The sequence below is a fragment of the Leptonotus elevatus genome, chromosome 19, assembly GCF_054856555.1.
Source record: "Leptonotus elevatus isolate MCC_2025b chromosome 19, RoL_Lele_1.0, whole genome shotgun sequence".
NCBI classification, from domain to species: Eukaryota; Metazoa; Chordata; class Actinopteri; order Syngnathiformes; family Syngnathidae; genus Leptonotus; species Leptonotus elevatus.
The window spans coordinates 5,896,155-5,914,373 of record NC_141257.1 but is presented as its reverse complement, the minus strand read 5'-3'; positions in this window follow the sequence as shown (position 1 = coordinate 5,914,373).

The window sequence follows — 18,219 nt, the reverse complement described above, 5'->3', positions numbered from 1 at the left end:
GCGAGGTTAAAGTTGAAGGTTCACATGAGGACAGCAGGCGTTCCTCCTTTCTCCTTTATACTCCCTCTCTTTGCCATTTTCCCACCAGCATCAATTCAAAAGGGCCATTTTCTCTCAGGTGATGTGGCCCACCTTTGTTGTAACCTCTCAAATGGAATGCCAGGCATTCACACGTGCACAAAAAGGATTGGAATTATCAAGTATTAGAGGGCGGCCGATGGTTGTACACAAAAGAAGAGGAGTAATAAATAAAAAGAAAGAAGGAATGTTGCATTGAAAAAGCCAGCATTGGGAATATGATTTTATGCAGCAGATAAAAATTAAGCTCTTTCATGCAAAACTTTTCCAGGGAAATTCTTTTGTGATGGCTTGGGGTTCTGCCACTATGCTCAGCTGGCACTGCGGTGGGGGATAGTACGGGTTATGATTTGAAAAATGCATATCAGAGACTTTTGAGAGACAGAGACTTTCCATGCAATGCTTTTTGGTATGGTGTCAGGCGGTTACATTTTTTATTCGTAATTAATCGCATGACTTCAATAGTTAACTCACGATTAATCCCAAATTTTTTATCTGTTCTAAATGTACAAGAAAATGTACAGTAAAATATTTTTCCCCGAGTTTTCATACTTAACATAAAAGTTAAACTAATAGAAATATGGCTGCATCGTTTAGTCATTGATACAGTAATTTCATAACAATTCATAAAACTGAGTTAAAATAAAAAATGTACTGTACTGTGAGTGTGATATTGATTTGTGTTGGGGTCATTTTTCTGCCACTAGATGGCATAATTGCATTTGTAAGACATGACAGCTCAGTAAAAAAAAATTTATATTAAGAGCTATCTAATCTTTAACATGAAGTAATTTGTGAAATTCTGCACATTTTTATGCATTATTATTCCCCCAGTACAGGCTTCCCAAAAAAGGGGCGGTTATTAATCGGGCTTTAAAAAAAAAAAAATAGTGGCGTTAAAGGAACTTTAAATTAACTCAAAATGAACAAACTAATTTTGACACCCCCATTTTGTAGCCATGTTACATACAGTATGCACGGTAATTATAAATATAGTACTATTGTAAAATGCATCATATACATGCATATAGTTTGGAGGCAGTCAGCTGGATTTTGTTTCGTACCTAGAAATGTCATTTTTGTGGTGAAACCGCTCATGATTCTTGTGACAGAGACTCTCCATGCTTCGCTTTTCAGCCACATATGCATATGAAATTACAAATATGGTTAAGTATTGTTGTAAAACACTATATCTATATATACAATATGTGTACAGCTTCATACTTGAAATGTTGTTGTTGTTGGGAGGGCACTTTTGATTGGCATCTGTGACGAGTGCAAGGCCGTTTCAAATTTCGAATCACAGCAAAACAGACCAGCACGCTGCTACAGCCTAATATAGTAGAGCACAGTTAAGCCAAGCTATCCTCCATTTAGGATATTGCGCTTTCCAAAAACAGTACTTTTCAAATTGACCAAGTCTCAGTGGTGCATGCAAACAAAAACACATTTTTCAACTGTAATTTCCCAGCAACTGACCTAATTGATATCAACCAGGAGAAGACAATGCCAGCCCAAACAAGTTGACGCAATTCTAATCAAGCCTATGAAACATAAAATGAATCTGTCTGCCTTTCACTCTGGCCAGACTTCCCATGCCCGAGCTCAAGATGTCTTTCATGCAAACAAGCAGTGATTAGTTTAGCAGAATTCCGTGAAGCAATCGCGTAGGCTGCAGCAGCTGTGAGTAAGACTGACACGCGCAAAAAAAAAAGAAGAAGAAGAAGAAGAAAACAAGCAGCAACTCTGAAACAAGCAACCTCAAGTGTTGAAGGGAAGGATTACAAAAGGAGAAAACAGAACAGGAGTTGGTGATGCAAGATTTGCAGTCGGCATACATTACACGCCTACGTTGAAAGCATGCAGCACTCTATAGCTTCTTTTTCTTTCTTTTTTTAAGTACTCGAACTGCCAGAAGGGGGAGACAAAAGTTCCATATTGTGGGACCAACTCATGAACAACTCTCCAAAAACATGTTTAGCCATTACCAAGTTGGGATCTCATTTGTGAACATAATTAATGACAGAGTGGATCACAACGCTGAGTTTAGGGGTTTGAATCTCGACTCCAGCCTTCCTGGAGGATGGATGGATGTATTTACTTCAAATATATTTTTCTTTGTTAAAAAAAAATAAAAATCAGATGCATGAATGCTAGTGTCTTCATTAAATGAACACCAAAAACAAATTTAGTACAATTAAAGCTAGATACCCAAAAAAACTCAATTTTTGGAGTTTTAGCACATTTACGTTAACCAGTTTTTAGGACTGGCAGACCTCCACGAAAGTATTTTTTCTCTCCTTCGTATCTGCATTTAACTCATTCACTGCCATTGACGGCTATAGATATCAAAAATTCATTTGAACTATTTCTATTAGTTTAACTTTTTTTTTTTCATTTTTGTTAACAAGAGTATGAAAACCTAGAATTTTTTTGGGGTACATTTAGAACAGATCTAAAATTTGTGATTAATCGTGAGTTAACTAGGGAAGTCATGCGGTTAATTACGATTACAAATTGTAATCGCCTGATACCCCTAATTTTTTTGTTTTCTTTTTAAAAAACATAGATATAGATATATAAAATAGTTTTTTTAAGAAAACATTATTAAAAATTAGGGGTGTCAGGCGATTAAATTTTTTAATCGTAATTAATTGCATGACTTCACTAGTTAACTCACGATTAATCACAATTTTTTTTAAATCTGTTCTACTACAATAAAAAAAATCTAGGTTTTCATACTCTTGTTAACAAAAATAAAAAAAAAAGTTTAACTAATAGAAATAGTTCAAATGAATTTTTGACGTCTGTAGCCGTCAATGGCAGTGAATGAGTTAATAGTTACTTATTGAGTCATTTGTTTTTGCATAATCCTGGAAACCTTATACTCTTCTTTGGCTTGGTGGTACAATAATTAATGAGGTAGCACTCTAGAACAATAAACTTAAAAGGAAACTGAAAGAGTAATATTTTGGTCACATTTTTATATCCTAATCCTGCTTTGAAACCTCCTCGGACATCGCTGGTGTGTTCCTTGATCTTCATGATGCTCTTTGCTCCCCAAAATTCTTTTAACGGACCTCACAGAGCAGGTGCATTTACATAAAGATGAACTCTCGTTATCATCATCAGCCATGTAGGTCATCATTGGGTCATACAGAAATCATTAGGGAACTTCTGGGTGTCAGCTGGCTGCACTGCGAGAAAATGGGGTTCATATAAATTCACAATGGGGCAAAAGATCAAAAAGCTTTAAGGGGGTTAATACTTTTGCAAGGCACTGTACATCCGCTAGCACTACTGATTCTGAAGGCCCTTGGCAGATTTGGCTGGCATGGCAACACACAAAAACTGAAATCTGATTGGCCCCAAAAAATAATAATCTCACATCAACATACAATTACTAGAAGCAGCGCATCCAAGAGAATTTCGACTGTAAATGTGATTTCCGATCGTGTCACCGCCCTCAAATGTGGATTTAAGCCAAAATGTGAGATTCCAAGTCGCTTCCAACAGAGACAATGAGCTCATAAACCCAGCAAGTCTTGCTCCTGGGTTGTGACTGCCTGCAGTCTTCCTCCCTGACCTTTGAACCCCTGCGTTCACACCAGCAGCGCCCCCGTCAGCTTTTGTGAACGTCTTCTCATTCCTGCTTTCGTAAGGCCAGTCCCCGTTATAACAAACACATTTAGCCACTTGACCTCGTGCTGAACTCGGCAAAAAACGCCACATCTTACTTGTTTGTATCTTTAAAGCGACGCGGCCTCATCAAGTTTCTCCTCACGAGCTTGTCAAGCAGGCCTGTACACCAAACACGAGCTAAGCGTACCCGGCCGGGTTGGCTTCCGATTTATAACGCACCCTCTGACCTTGATGCTCACAGGAACCTCCTCCCTAAACAGCTGTTTCCACACGTCCCACCACCCACCATCACTGGAACACAAGGGAAGTGAGGAATTGCGCTCAAGTCACCTCAAAGTCGTATTACCCACTTGGCAATTTTCAATGTGCAATATGTCCAGATAATTGCGCCAAGTATGAACGTTTCAACAACACAAGCGACTCACTGAGGAACATTTGAAATTCTTAACTGTCAGAGGTGATCATTTTTCTTCCTTGATCACGCTGGGCGTGTCGAGAGAGGGAACAAAGTGACCTTGTTAGGCGAGGGTGGGAATTTACCATAAAACATTGGCGTACGAGTTACTGTTTAATCCATTACGCCGTCTTAAAAAGTTTGTAATTAATTACCGCGACTTATTTCGGTGCGGCAGAAAAGACGGGGATGGAACTAAGATGGAAAATGTGCCCGTATGTTAAGCACGCTGTCAAATGGAACGTAAATAAATAATGAGGCTGTCAACACTGTGCCAGTCAACCCGCTTGTGATGCTTAACACAAACTTTCACATGCATCCAAGTTTGTTTTTTAGGGCATTGGAGTTTCTCCACCCAAAGAAGTATTGTTTTTACTCACATCAGAATGAAATAGACAGTTTGCTTCCTTGTCACAGAATGAAATCGGCCGATAAGGATTACACTAGATATAAAAACACATACAATATTTATTCTTTATTATTATTTACTATGATCTACAATTTTACTAGTATCTATAATTTCGGACATCCATCCATCATGGAAAGCACCACATAATAATTTTTAACTTGAATCAAAGTTAGGAGGCTAACAATTAGCCATCTAAACTAAACAAGCTAGCTCGCCACACAAGTAAAATTGTAATGAAAATACATGTTTGTTGGAAAAGATTAATATTAATTATTTGTTCAGGTCATACCACATGATGTCCAACTACAGGGTAAATTATTATTATTATTATTATTTTATTGAGTTAGTTATTTTTTTTACACTTTTGAGATTCTTGGCTGCCTTGTGGATGATACAAAAAGGCCTGTCTTTAAATTTATTTCAAAATAAAAGTCCTAAATAAGTGATTTATTTTTGGTTGCGCCACATGATAAGTCATAAAATGGGCATCATCAGACAAACTTAACTCATTTGCTCCCAAAAACGAATAAAAACGTTTGATTTTTAATATTGCCATGGTCCCAAAAAACTTATTTATAAGTTGTTTAATGCTAGAGCATTGATGCTTAAAGCATTGGTAGTTATTACGAAAAAAAACCAGCCAGCAGAGTATAAGAGAGCAACCAGGGCCATGTTGCAAAAAAGCTCTTTTCCCCCGGTGTTTTAAAAAGATTTGTAAATAATGATGAAACTTAGCTATACCTGTACCTATATTCTAATGCTAATTGCTGCAAAACGGAAACAAATACAAACAGACTCTAAACTTTCTTTTGGTAGGTTCTATGTTTTATAGCAATAGAACACAATATTCTGTGGACCTTGCAAAATGAGTCCAAATCCAGTAAAACAACCGGAAATGAAGGGGGTTGCTTCAAAGAAAATGGCTGGTAACCATCACATGACCCTTAGACAAAATTTTGCTCACGGCTTCAGACAGATTTATGAACACAATTTTGTGTAAAAGTCTTAGACCATTTAGTATGAAAATAGGTGTAAAAACAATCATGTTGTGTTTAAATTTTTATAGTGGCAAAAAAAAAGGCTTTTTTTTAGGGTCTTTCAGATCATAGATTTTGCACGGGGTCTTGAACGTATCCCCCACAATAAATAGGGATTCACTGTATAGCCATTCATCCCCATGACAAGGTTGGTACAGTCCCATCGACACGCTACACCGAGCATGCAGTAAAGCCTAAAATCCAGAATGTTTTCAGTCTGTGGTACCTTAACCATTTGCCGTGAATAGCGCTGGCTCATTTCATCCATTTTTTGTCGGATACAAATACCGGCACGTACAAGTTAGCGTAACATCTGCTTGACGGAGGTCTGCGCTGTAATGAGTGCGAGCCGACGTCTTTCGGGAAGCCTGGAGATGTGCAGCTCGCTATATGTGAAAGAAAACAGACAGCGGGGCCTTCAGCTTTTCGTTGCACTGAGAGACGTGCCGGGAAAAAGAAAGACCTCTCAACTATACAAACATGCAGCATCAAAACTGCTGCACGGACCACCCATGGAGGCGTCAAGTTCGAGACCGCGTTCAAAAGCAAATTCTTGGATTTGGGTTGCTACCAGATAACGGGCATAACTTGCATGGATGGAGACGGACGTGCTCCAAGAACAGCTTTATGAGAAACGACCGAGGGCCAAAGAGAATAAATTGAGATGTAGCAATTTCTTGAGGCGGTACTTTGGAAATACACTCGTTCAGTTGTTGGTGAACCTAGCGAAAGTTTTTTTTTTTATCACGAACAGTTGCAGGAAGTAATGATAGATGTCAGAAAAGTTCTAGTACTAGTTTTGTTATTGTTTTACTTAAAGTAAAAGAGTCAAATTAGTACTTTTAATGTTACCGATCCTTTTTAAAGTACATCGAAGTACAGTTCGTACTTTTGCCAATTCTGATCAATGTTTTCAGTGGATCGTCCAACGACTGTTAAAAGATTAACCAGTCCCAGTCCTTTCCGGAGCGCGGCTCCAAATCCAACACTGAACCCGCCGACACTCATCACTTGACCAATTAGCGCCTTCTTCGATTGCAACCGCCCGGCGCTGTTGCCTGTCCCTGTACATTTGCGGCCTTTCTGTTTGTACACTCTCGGGTGTTTATCTTCACGAGATGCCGGCTTAGGACATGTCGATTTCCTGCTTTGACTAGCCCGCGAGCAGCAGGCGTGTCTTTTCTTTCCCGAGACAGACATATAAACATTATTGTTGGAGCGACGGCCAGGAGCTCGTATAGGACAAGGTCGGGATTTCTGTCGGCTGCGCAGGTGTGGGGCGCGTGTGTTCGGGAACGATACAAGGAGGGTCGGGTCTTGGGATTGAAAATGATGAGAAAATAAACAAGAGGGGATTAGCAGGGCATATATTGGAAAAAGAGAGTATTCAAATGACTTTGGCTGAAGGAGTGCAGTTACACAATTTTAGATTTAACAGTCGCTCGTAAAGGATCAAAAGGGAAACATTCTTCACATTCACTTATGTCATCGTGTTAATCGTTCTGCCATTTATGTTCCAATCTTTGAATCAGAAAGAAGAAACAAAGCTACGATCTTGAGTCTTTGATTGGCGCCCTCGACAAGCAGAACGAGAGAATCTCTTTGTACTCAAACAGTCGTACGCTTCGCTGCAATTTGTCTTATCTTGGAACCGATAAAACACTTAGATTTCAAACTGTTCGATAGACGCATATGGTGTCTGATGATGGCAATCTGCAAATAAAATTAACTCATTAACTTCCAGCCATTTTCACTGAAGCAACCCCCTTTCGCTCCCCGGCTGTTTTACTGGATTTTGACTGATTTTGCAAGGCCCACAGAATATTGTGTTCCATTGCTATAAAAACATGGAACCTACCAAAAGAAAGATTAGAGTCTATTATTTCATCAAGAAGTAAAAAAGTATGTTTGTATCTGTTTCTGTTTTGCAGCAATTCGCATTAGAATACAGGTAAGTTTCCTGTTGAAAAAAATAGCTTGTTGCAACATGGCCCTGGCTGATCTCTTATACTCTGCTGCCACCTGCTGGCCTTTTTTTTTTGTAATAACTACCATTGCTTTAAGCAATCTCTTCGTGTCAGAAGCTGCATCAAAGCCTTCTGTATGCTCTCGCGTTTAAAAAAAAAAAACATGAAAAAAACGTATAGATGTGTTTTTGGGAGTGCAGGACAAAGAACGTATTGACACATTTTTTGGGGTTTGAATGAGTTAAGCACCAATCTGAAAGCGTTTTGCCAGTTGACTGAATTGTAGAACAGGTATAGCAAAAAAGCCATGAAACTGTGTTTCTTCTTTCTGTAGCTTTGAACCTTCACATTTACCACGTTTTAAGGTTCAGGACTTTTGTTGTCTTGCCTTTCGTCCTGAAGCTTCAGTCACTCAGAGAGGACCATCGTCTGAAACGAAATTCGCTGCTAAAGCTTTTGTCACGGTATTTCAGATGTCTCATTAGACGTTAGCCAAGGAGCGGTAATTAACAATTGCAAAAACAAACAAGCTTTATGTCATGTTTACATCTGCTTAATCCAATATGGCTTTTTGACTTGCATGTGGATCACACATACGTGATATTATCTGTAAAAGGACAAAATGCTTTCTTCTCTTGCCTCGGGCCAATCTCGCCTCTTATTGCCACAAACGCTTGTCATGGAAAAAGACATTTGGCTGTGTTGGGTATGAAACCTAAAAGCCACGTCACTAAATCTATTAGAAAGGCCGCGCTATAATGTTATTCTCAATTCAACAGCTTTATAGGGTGAGAACTGTTTATAAGCGGACTGAAAACAACAGGAGTACACGTGCGTTCTATTAGGCGCGTAAGTTCGATCCCTTCAATCGCTTCTCCTGACCTTCTGTTCAACATCTTTCCCATTTTCCTCTCTCGCTCGCCCCTCCAGCCTCTCGCCCTTCGTCGGCTACATATTTCTGACACTTGTGTGTGTTTAAGGTTTGAGCCCTCAACCCAACCGGCGGGGCTGTGGCTCCCTCCTAAACAATTCACATGGAGTTGGTTAGGAAGACATTCCTTCCATGTAGGGAAATTTTGAAACCAAGTGCCTGTAATACAAAAAAAAAAGAAAATCATAAACGAGAGCTCCGGCCTAATCACATCCCATGGCACTCTCTGATCGCCTTCTTCAAACTTAGTGCGTTCGTTTTGAGTTGAGTTAAAGTTCCTTTAATGGCACAAAAAAATTTTAACGCGCGATTAATGACCGCCTCTTACTTGGAAAGCCTGTACTGGGGGAATTCCAGTTGCAACGCAGCAGACACGTCCGCGTCAAAATTGAGCAGTAATAAATATAATAATAATGCGTATATTCGTGGCGACTGGGGTCAAGTTAAGATAAGATTAAACTGAGCTGTCACCATCTTACAAATGCAATTATGCCATCTAGTGGCAGAAAAATGACCTCAACACAAATCAATATCACACTCGTTTTTTTTTTTTACAGTGACTAAAAGATGCGGCCATATTTCTTTTAGTTGAACATTTTTTTTTCTACTTTTATGTCAGCAAGAGTATGAAAAATATTGTACATTTAGAACAGATCTGCGATAAATCAAGAGTTAACTATTGAAGACATGCGATTGAATACGATTAATATTTTTTATTGCCTGACATCCCTAATATATATATATATATATATATATATGTGCACTCACAAGGGTGTGCGAAAGATAGCTCTCGTAAAGTACCTCATTTGGTTGGCTTTGACAGGAAAATGCGTATCCAGATGTAAACTGTACCTCTTCCACTTTCAGGGACATATTGAGGCAAAATTCCCCCCCGAGACCGGCGCTCATGTGTTACATCTGCCCGACATGCCCGGCGCGCAACTGCTATTAACGCGAGCCCTGAGTGATCTGATCCAAAATGGATAGCTTTTAAGTACATGTGTTCACAGCTGGCACGGGACGTCTCGACGCGAGTCTCGAGTGACCACTTGCGATCGGATCTCGCTCCGTGCAAATAAACACGGCTGGAGGCAAGCGAGGCACTTCACGTGCCTGAAAATTTAAATAAGAGGAAATCAAAACAGTGCAGACTGGGATGCAAAATAAACCGCGTTGGCCAAGACGTTTTTATGCACTTTGATATATTTGCATCAGCTGTGGAAAAATCCACTCTTTTGCTAACATTTTCACTGTCAATATTTGTGATGTTTTAATGAGATGCATTTGCCGCTTGGGCTTCTTGCCCCCCTCGTGGTCAGGATCAATCTAAGCGCAGGGGGAGAAAGGGACCAAGCCCTGCTGCAAGTAATTGATGCCCTGCCCTAGAAATGCTCGCAATTGCCTATGTTAAACTAAATACAACACAACCTATGATCCCAAAACACACAAATATCATTTCAAACTCATCTTTTAGCATTAATAAGCATGAACATAAATGGCTTTCGAATGAGAAAAAAAAATAACATGTCAACAGCTATTTAAAGCTAAAGCAGCATGGAAAAGTTCTGTCTGTTAAGAGTCTGTATTCAACCCCTGCATTTAAAGTACACTTTAAAAATACATTTTTTGATCCAATGTAAGATTACAAATTGAATTGTTGAGCAACTTTTAAAAAATTGCTTTAAGTGGTAACACGTGATTGAATTAAGTTAGTCCAAAGTGATTCTGAGTTCATTTAACTCAATACTTTGGCTTGGAGTCAGTTTGGATTAACTTAATTCAGGTGAATATATGAAGTTTAATGAACTCTTAATATAATCACTTTTGACTATTGGTAACTTAATTCAATCATGTATTACCACTTAAAGCAATTTTTTTTTTTTAAAGTTGGTCAACATTCATAATTGGTTCAACAATTCTTTTCTAGAGTGTAGAAAAGCATTTATTGTACTGTATGTACCATCCAGAAGTATTTCTCTTTAATATTGGTATATGTCAAATTACCACTAACAGCAACATGTATCTTACTTGAAAAACTGTGAATAATCTTAAAATGACTCAAAATGGTCGAATCACTGATTTGTATTAATGTTGTGAAAGTGGCGCTCTCCCGAGTTGGGTTTCCAAAGGAAACGGCCAATCATAAGACCAGTGAAAAACCGTTTGAGCAAAAACAATGGTGACCTTGAATTTCGCGTGCTTTTTCTGCATGTAATGATATCTAGATTAAACACAATATTATTGTTGGCCCCTCGAAGCCAATCATGATTTCTCTCACCCGTGCATTAGGGTATGGTAAGTGTGCAAACTGTTTTTTTGTTTTTTTGTTTTTTTTTACTTCCTGATACAGTATTAGGCAGGGGAGGCGGTGGTAATTAAAGTGTTGGGGGGAAAGGACAACTATGCTGGTTCAACCTGGCAACCACATTTGAAGGTCAATTCCTATTGGACGACTCTTACGTGGAGCAACCGTCTGAACATCCGACATGCAAACAAACCATTATTATGGATACAACTGTCGTAATCTTATATTTTGTCTGTGTCAATGTCGCCAATAAACGGACCAAAAGCAACATTGGATCAGGCCAGCTCGCAATTTCTTCCAGACTTCCCATTCCTGTCTATGGCACTTTGTCTCAAGTTTGATCGTTTCAAAACAGCACTCGTTTCTCGAAACAATGGGAAAGTGACATTTTTAGCACCTGGGAGCGTGAAATGGCTTGATTTAATGGGTAGCTTGCCGTTGATTGCAACACTCCTGTTTTATAATATCGTCACTACCTTCCGTCTATTCGCTCCCATCTGTCATGCCATACACTTTTTTTTTTTTTTTTGAACTTTGAACTTTCTACCCGCAACGAAGCAATGAAAACGACTTTTTCCCGGTAGCGACCGACCCATCGCCACTGCGGCCCTCTCTCATCTATCTCCTCGCCCTGTTTTCCAGGAGCGCACAGGAACGTGGAGTAATCTGTCTGGGCCAGGGTGCGGGGTTATGCATGGGCTCACGTTGAGGCCGGGCTAATCACCTTTCGGATCAGTCGGGAGAACAGAGGAGACTGCACCTTTTATCCCAAACCAAAGTCAACAAGGCAGGATTCCTGGGAAGCATTGCAGACATTCTTGAAAGCAGAAACGGAGGGAAGAAAAGAAAAGAGTCACTGACCGTTCTCGCCCAAATTTAAGAGCACACATGAAAGAGAAACTCGGGGGTTTGTGTTATGGCACAAGAGATGGCACCTCCAAATCCAGAACTAAGTCTGCACCTTACATTCTCACGTGGCCCTAAATGGACTTCGCCTATTTTGTGTCAGGCGCTATTTTTCGAGGTAATAAATTACTCTCTTAGCTTGGTGCTGTTTGCACAGATGGACCACCTCCTTCGAAACTGGCCACCCTTTCGCTGGTGCTATTTCCTCTCTCCCGGTTAGCCCGAGCTATCACATGCTAAACAAACACGGTCACTCAATGAACACGCCAAGCACAGCAACGCTCCCGTAAGAGTTTGAACGTGTGACTTATTTTCCCTCAGCGTTGCCCATATTTATACCCATTACGATTTATGGAAGTCATTTCACACATACTGTACGTTGCTTTGTTGTGTTTCTCATAAACGCGATGGATTGCGCACCACCATCACACATTTACATGAGTTATGGGCTTTTACTTAATACAGTAAAGATATTTCCTTCAAGCCCCGCTAATGAACTTTTCAGCCTTTAATCGAATTTCTATAATTCTGCTGATGAAACATTGACTTGCAACTTGAAGAATTACATTTTTACTGGCACTAAACAACTTTGAGGTGGATGGTGTCAACTCTGCCACACAAACAAAATCTCCAAAACGTGCAGATTGCTTTACGGCATACCCCAGTCGTTCCAGATTACTTTTATCATGGAGAAGCTGCAAAACAACCCAAGAAACTAAGATTTTTGTCTGATAATAATAACAATAATAATAATAATAATAATAATATCCGTCCATCCATCATCTACCGCTTATCCGGGGTCGGGTCGCGGGGGCAGCAGCTTTAGCAGGGAAGCACAGACTTCCCTCTCCCCAACCACTTCAGCCAGCTCCTCCAACGGGATCCCAAGGTGTTCCCAGGCCAGCCGAGAGACATAGTCTCTCCAGCGTGTCCTATCCGGGGTCGGGTCGCGGGGGCAGCAGCTTTAGCAAGGAAGCACAGACTTCCCTCTCCCCAGCCACTTCAGCCAGCTCCTCCAACGGGATCCCAAGGCGTTCCCAGGCCAGCCGAGAGACATAGTCTCTCCAGCGTGTCCTATCCGGGGTCGGGTCGCGGGGGGCAGCAGCTTTAGCAGGGAAGCACAGACTTCCCTTTCCCCCAGCCACTTCAGCCAGCTCCTCCAACGGGATCCCAAGGCGTTCCCAGGCCAGCCGAGAGACATAGTTTCTCCAGCGTGTCATGGGTCGTCCCCGGGGCCTCCCGCCGGTGGGACATGCCCGGAACACCTCTCCGGAGAGGCGTCCAGGAGGCATCCGAACCAGATGCCCGAGCCACCTCAACTGGTTCCTCTCAACGCGGAGGAGTAGCGGCTCGACACTGAGTCCCTCCCGGATGACCGAGCTTCTCACCCTATCTTTAAGGGAGAGCCCGGACACCCTGCGGAGGAAACTCATTTTGGCCGCTTGTATCCGGGATCTTGTTCTTTCAGTCACGACCCACAGCTCGTGACCATAGGTGAGGGTAGGAACGTAGATCGACCGGTAAATCGAGAGCTTTGCCTTTCGGCTCAGCTCCTTCTTTACCACAACGGACCGATACATCATCATCATCATCATAATAATAATAATAATAATAAAAAAAAAGCCTACCTGGATTAAAAAATATATATATATATCAAGATTTTATTTTTGGGCCATATTGTCGAGCCCTATCATATAAATCATTCAAACTTATGAAGCTGAATAAAAGCGATAACAACAGGTCGTTGGTCCACAGATGTTGCTAAACTGTATATAAAGCCAATTTCAAGAAACGTGCGTAATAAAACGTTTATGAGTGTTATATGTAGTTGCGGCCTGCTCCATCCGTCTATCCCAAAGATTCATATTTCAATAAAGTTATGTCAAGTATTAAACTACTCCATCTCTGACTCAATACATTACTAACAGTCTTGGGTCCAAACCAGCATGAAACAAGCTGGAAATAGAACATGAAATACCGAACCTTTCACAAAGACGCGCATGCTTTTGCAAATTCTCATTTCCAGATATATCTAGTTGTTGCGCACACCGTGTATAAAAAAAAAAAAAACACGAAAAACTGTGAACATATTTGGCTCATAATCAGTGCTGTGATTCTAAGAAAAGTGAAAACCCGTACCAACATCCATTGTGGGGAAAGTGGTGGAGCGAAAGCAAAGCAGAGGTTGGGACTGGAGACATTTTGGCCCGAGATGTCAGCGAGGAATCAGTGAATAACTTGGCGTGTTTCTTTGTGGTGGGAACAGCATGGGCTGGAGACTTGAGCCAGAGCCCACAATGTCTAGCCTGAAAGGTTCTCTCATTAGAAAGATTGGAGCACTCGGCCTCATGGGAACTTGCAGCGCTCATATAAGTCCTGGGAACGTTTTTTAAGGCCATTGCAGGTATATCATGTGGAGTTTGAAGATTGACTGTTCCCCGTCTCACATCGTTCGTTTATAGGCATCGACGGCTAAGGTTTTGCTTGGAATGACGCGGAGTGAACATCTCATCCTTTCGTGTTTGAAAGCGTCTTAGAACATCGAGCGTGACGCAGGTTGAGGATCCAGAGCCAGAAATGTCCTTTTCGAATAAATGCAAAGGCAAGCCAACTTTCAAGGAGCTAAGCTGAGATCGGTTACTGTGATATTTTGATTTATATAGCGGCTTTTCCACTTACAGGGCCCTCAAAGCGATTTACATTTTGACTACTCGTTCACCTACTGATGGGGTTCAGTATTTTGCTCAAGGGGATCGTACCCGCAACCTCAGGGTTGCGAGACTACCACTCTACCACTGAGCCACAACGCCCCGTACTAGTACATTAGTAGATAATATGATTTGTAAGAAAAACCACGGCGCCCAAAAGAAGACGGCCAAAAAAGGGTTTGAACCAGAAAAATGTTTGATTTAAAAGATGCGCAAAATTAGCAACATCTTTGCCTGACTTTTAAAATAATTGTAAAAGATCAAAAATAAACCTTTAAAGCAATAAGGTTATCGAAACAGTCCATTACGAACAAGTCATGTTATCAACGCATCAACAATTATCTAAGTAAAGCTTCGCTCAAATCTTGCCGTTTTAAAACGGCAAATTCCCCCTTTTTCGAGTTCAGCGCCCGATAACGCGAGTGTCTGACTTTATTGAGGAGAAACACATTTCGAATTGACTCCACTCACAAAGGAGAACTGCCATGGAATGCGAGGCATTTTCAGGCTGTCTCAGAGGTGTTCAGAAACACAGAAAAAAAAAATTATTCTAATGCAGTAGTGAAGACGTTATTACAAGGGAGTAAATGTAACGTTAAATATAAGGCAAATAAAACCAAATGTTAGAAAAAGCAGCCCAACACCCTAAAAGGTTCCAGAGGAACACCCTCCATTAAAAAGTCCAAAAAAAAGTCACAGGTGTGTCCAGAGTGACTCCAGTCCTGAGCAACGACCGTTACACGCGGGTGTTTGAAAGCAACTCCACTCTTTATTTGGATAAACTTTGCCTAATCAGTTTATGTTTTCAGACGAGTGAACACCTTGTTGGGATTAGAAGTAAAGGTGGTGTGTGTGCGTGTGTGTGTGTGTGTGACCAAAATACCGTAGGTGAACACGAGGTAAGTCATACCCGCTTTGACTCAGCACTCCCACCTCAACAGAGCCTTGAATGGGGAATCTGTTCAACCGCTAACAGTGTTAGGCATCGCTTGGTCTGGCCACTTTTTCCAAAGTAATTTTTTTTTAAATAACATACTGCACATCACTTCTCAAAGGTTAAGAGCGTTTGTCATTCCCCAAAATATCCAATGTTCACCGCATCACGCGCAAGAAAGAAAAGGCTCACTGTACTTGAGGATTAATCGTCACCATCAACACTGTAATGACTGTTTTCATTTTTAACGGCCAAAGGAATAAATACGCAAATTTAATAGGAACTTACAGAGCTACCGTATATTTCCATCAATTTTCTATAGCACCTTTTGGGATGCTGCTGACTAGTGGGTAGCGGCACTTTAAATGTGAAAATTACAAATCTGTTTGCTTAAAGAGGAATTCATTCCAAACTTTGCATTACAATATGACCTATGCAGTCTAAACACGGTATTCTTATTAATATTGCTTTTTTGGAATATAAATTAACAGAGGTGGGCATCATCATTGACTGGAATTGATGATTGATGGAAGTGCCCACCTTTTGGCGTGTGCTTCAGCAATAATGCGAAGCCTTAAAATGACTGAGCACGTGCACAAGCATTACTTCTGTCGATCGCGGTGAGTACACACGGTTTTCTCAATCCGTATATTTTTGTGAGGCTTTGCATTACCAAGCATTCGCTGAAAGTTCTGAAGCATGCGCCAAAAGGTGGGCACTTCCATCAATCATCAATTGCCGTCAATGCCGATCTCTGTGAATTAAGCAGCAAAATCCAGCCGTCAGGAGGCGGCCATTTTGTCACTTGCTGTTGACTGAAGATGACATCACAGGGCTCAGCTCCGTGATTGGTCGTTAAACTAAAAAACTAATGTTTTTGGTTTTTCGCGGCTCTGAGCCGTGATTGGTCGTTACCTGAACCCTGAGCAACTGTGATGTCATTTTCAGTTGACAGCAAGTGACAAAATGGCCGTCTCCTGAGATGGATAAAAACGGGTGGTTTTTGCTGCTTAACTTACAATATTAATCAAAATGGTGTTTTAGACTAATATGGGGGCACATACAAAATATAAAGAACATTTTTGGGCTGACTTGCCCTTTAAGTAGCATTGACGCTTTTATGCGTGTGTACGCGCAGTTCTCTGAGCCTCCATACACCTTCCAGAAAGTACATCCTGATAAATCAAGGCCTCTGATCTCCTGGCCAAGAATCTCAGACTGCCTGGGCCACACCATCCAGGTCCACGGAATACGGGAAACAGCGTCTGCGCGAGCAAGTATGCCAAGAATGCCATTAGACTCCATTTGTTTCTTGCGGTGGTGACAAGGCAAGGCGGGGCTGGGGGTGTGAAGATTTTATTTTACCCCAATTCTAATTTTTTTTGTACAACTGAAAAACAATCTACTTTTAACCGCGGCCACGTGTAGCACTCATGTCTGGAGAGACCTCACACACACGAGGAAATTAGCACAGCAGTATGCAGAAACACACTTCAGTCCACACAGCGAGGAGCGCACGACTACAAGCGCTACATCAAATGAATGCATCAACTGCAGTAAAGACATGTGGCCAGTCATGTAAACGCTTGCGCTATATAGACATCAAACAAAGCACAACCAATTGCGGCGGCATTTTTCTATATCAAAGCTGCGCTAAGATAGCGTATTCATGGGACGAGGAGTGACAAGGGAAGTGACTTACAATAGAGCCCAGTTTGCTAAAAACTAAAGGTCAAACTAGGCCAAAAGAGTATCTTCGGCAATGGGAAATAAGAAGAGCTCAATTGACTGAACAAATTGTTCATGTGGTAAATGTGCTTTATATGTGTGTGTATGTGTTTGATTTGTGTGTGTAGTCAGAGGAGGAAATAAAAGGAGACACCACAGGCAGAGTAACACAACTGGAATTTGTAAAGCGAGCATCTGAGAATATAATCGGATGTTGATCAAACATCCCCAAGAGGACATTTGACATCATAATTATAAGTTTGAAGCCCACAGTTTGGGGATTTTGGGTCTTTGTTGTGTTGTGGACCCTCTCCATAAATTCCAAATTTCCACAGGGGCCCCCCCCCAAAACACACTTGGAGTCACTTGCTACTCTCTCGTTGTGATTGTTGGGGTTAGTCAGCAGCAAAGATTACAGTTAACCTGATTAGCCTTAACAGCAACCAACTGACTAAAATGCAAAATAATGTATAAAGAAATAACCCCTCCCGAAAAAAAAAAAATCATAGGTTTCATTGAATTGTATTTTATTGTATTTTACGAAAACAATAACATGCTGTCTCGATTGACATAAAATTGTTGCGCAACATGACAGCCAGCGTGTGGACATGGGCGGCATTAGAGCGCCTCGTTGTCACAGTCTGAAAAAGCACCGTTATGACACAGTGGGATCTATTCCAGCCTTTAAGTGTATATTTTTTCTTGGCACAAATGTAGTTACAGTATATGTAGGCAAAACAAAGATTTCCAGCTCATAGTACTGGTTTTACCGCAGACGCTTTGATTCTAGATTTTATTTAGCCTGATTTGACGTACCTGCCGATTGTTTTGATCGTTCAAATTCGGCAGGGTTGTTTAGCAACACTCTTCTCAATGGAACTTTAACATACTGCTATCCCGTACAGACTCGCCAGGTGTATCCACAAAAGAAGGCTTTTTAAAAAAAAAAAAATTGAAAGCCACACATGTCTCGTATTGGCTACGGACCTGTCTCTGGCAAATAACTTCCTCTTCAGGGTCAGGAAACGACGTACAAGGAATTAGATCATTCAGAAACAATGTCTATATTTTTACCCTTTTTATTTGAGGTTTGTGGTTTATAAACCCCAACCAGTACATC